Consider the following 2,705-nt stretch of genomic DNA (forward strand, 5'->3'; position numbering starts at 1 on the left):
CCCACCCAGCCATCTAGCAAGGACAGTGTTAATTTCTCCATTTCTTTTTGTGGTAAATAATATTTGGGTTGTATTGACGGTAGGAAGGGAAAATGTATTAAAACTCCTATTCCTCACTTCTCGCTATTTGCATTGGTTTATTTCATGGGCTTTTTATTCTCAAAGTTGGTTTCTTCAAGGAATGATGGACACGAGCTAAACAGACTTTCCCCTTTCATCTAGAAGTATACGCTCCCAGGCTGGAAGCCATAGTGGGCTTTCTTTCATTTCAACGCTGCTGTAATGCTTCGGAAACGTATATATTCACCACCACGACTCAGTGACACAATTATCGTTATCCACAATTTACAGAGGAGGAATCAAGATAAAAGAATTAAAACCAGAGAAGGACACACACTCATTCTAGACACTGGAGGTCTCAAACTTGTAGTGTTAACTTGGCCTACAGATACGTTATACTTGCACCATATGATATCTTCTTTTATAGATTCAAATTAATTAAAAGCACTTAAAATTAGTTGATGCTTTAAAAGTCCAGATGCCCCAGTCTCTCTGACCAAATATCAGGTGATCCAGCAACACCGGGGCCCCACTTACACGTGGCAACAATCTGTTGATAACTCATTAATCCCTGACCACTAACTATATTTTAAGGTGAGCTCTCCTTTGTACGAAACTTACTCTCCAGCCTGTGTTGTTGATTCACAATATCTGTCAGGCTCCCCAAAGCATTGACTTTGCCTGAAACAGCTTCCAGAAACAACCATACCCATCAGTGGAATAGTCTGTGATATGGAAACAGTTGTCTCTAAGGGGTGGTAACAAGGCCTCACTCAGTCAAAATCTGTGGCCCATGTCTCTCGAGCTCTGTATTCAGACGTAGATTTCAAAGACCAGTCAGGATATTCCAGGGACCCAAGGATGGTTGAACATCAAAAATCAAGTAATTGTTAGAAAACCACATGATCACTTCCATAGAGACAGAAAAATAACTAGAGAAAATCCAGCTCTCTTTCATAGGAAAACATCTTCAGGAGTTGAACTGGTGGTCTCAGCCATTGCAATATGAAAAGAAAAAAGAAAAGAGATGAAAGTTACTAAGATTTAAGTAACAGGGCACACTTTGACAGCACATAGACCAAAGTTGAAGCAACACAGAGAAGATTAGCATGGCCCGTGTGCAAGGATGATATGCAAATTCGCGAAGTATTCCATATTAAAAAAAAAAAGCTTTAGAGATAAAATTGCTCTTAATTTTTTTTATGTTTATTTATTTTTGAGAGATACAGACAGAGTGCGAGTAGGGGAGGGGCAGAGAGAGAGAAAGACACAGAATCTGAAGCAGGCTCCAGGCTCTGAGCTGTCAGCACAGAGCCCGTTGCGGGGCTCGAACCCCCAAACCGCGAGATCATGACCTGAGCTGTAGTCCGATGCTTAACCGGCTGATTCATCCGGGTGCCTCAAATTGCTCTTACATACAAATATAATATGTTTTTCATAGAAAATCCTACGTAATCTATAAACCGTTAGTACCAATGAGCAGCCCCATATATCCAATTTATTTATTCTGCAAATATATATCCAGTGTAAGAATGGCTATTCTAGATATAGCAGATACAACAGTGAATAATACAGAAAGTCCTGCCCCTGTGGAGCTAATCTATTTAGAAATATTTACAATATGGCTCATGATGACAAATATTCTAGAGCACAACAAAGCATAATAGATTCTTCTAAAAGTATGTGGTGGTTGGGGAGGGTCTCAGTATTAAGATGACACCTGTGTAAAGCCCTAAAGGAAGTGAGAGATCTCTAGCTGGGGGAGATCACTGCAGGCTGGGGGGGGGGGACAATGAGCACAAATGTTCTGAGTGAGAATTGTGCCAGTGTGCTGCTAAGTGCAAGGAAGTCAGTGAAGCAGCATGAGCCAATGGAAGAATGATGCCAGATGAGCCTGGAGAAGTAACCTAGGGCCAGATAACATAATGTAGCTCTTTGAAAGATTTGGTTTTTACTCGGAGTGAGAGAGAGCTCCTGGAAGGGCTGGGGGAGAGTGTTGTCCTACAGGATCATCCTGTTGTCTTCGCCAAAATGGAGGGCAGTGAGTGCAGAAGCAGGACATCAGTTAGGGGGTTACTGCAATAATCGGGGAGAGAAAGGTCTGTGGCTTGGACCCGAGGTAATACTGGAGGTGTGAGATATGAATAACTCCTGGCTTTATTCTAAAGGAAGAACTGCCTTTGTGATAGAGTCAGTGTGGTACCTGAGTTTTTAATTTATAGACTGGAAGAATGGAGTTCCCACTAAGCAAGATGCTGAAGACTGTAGAAAGGGGGAGGTTCGGAGGAGGTGGGGAATCGAGAACTTGGTCTTGCACATATTTGTTTTGAGGCCTTGGAGTGGTCAGTCTGGGGCCAGGCATCTGCTGTGGTGACAAAAACAAATCTCAGCGGTATAAATCACAAGTGTATTTCCCATGGATGCCATGCCCGTCGTAGATTGGACAATTCTCCAGGACAACTGCTTTTCGTGCAATGACTTAGGGACGTGGCTCAGCCCTTCCTACTCACAGCCTTCACGCTCACTGCCGAAGGCAACCGCGAGATTAGAAAAGTGGGCAGTGTCTTTCTACCGTCTCACCTTGTGACTGTGCAGTGGGTGCCGGGGTGTGTTGCCCAGAATTTCCCGTGGGGTCTGAAGCCCTC

At 43.3% G+C, this 2,705-nt stretch overlaps 1 non-coding gene across 1 annotated transcript; it reads left to right on the forward strand.

The window, feature by feature from the left end:
• The first annotated feature begins 1,116 nt into the window (after positions 1–1,116).
• LOC132672594 (U6 spliceosomal RNA) lies at positions 1,117–1,221 on the forward strand. Its single transcript, XR_009607587.1, has one exon. It is a non-coding gene; the product is annotated as a U6 spliceosomal RNA (small nuclear RNA).
• The last annotated feature ends 1,484 nt before the right edge of the window (positions 1,222–2,705 follow it).

This window comes from Panthera onca, chromosome A3 (genome assembly GCF_046562875.1).
Source record: "Panthera onca isolate mPanOnc1 chromosome A3, mPanOnc1 haplotype 2, whole genome shotgun sequence".
NCBI classification, from domain to species: Eukaryota; Metazoa; Chordata; class Mammalia; order Carnivora; family Felidae; genus Panthera; species Panthera onca.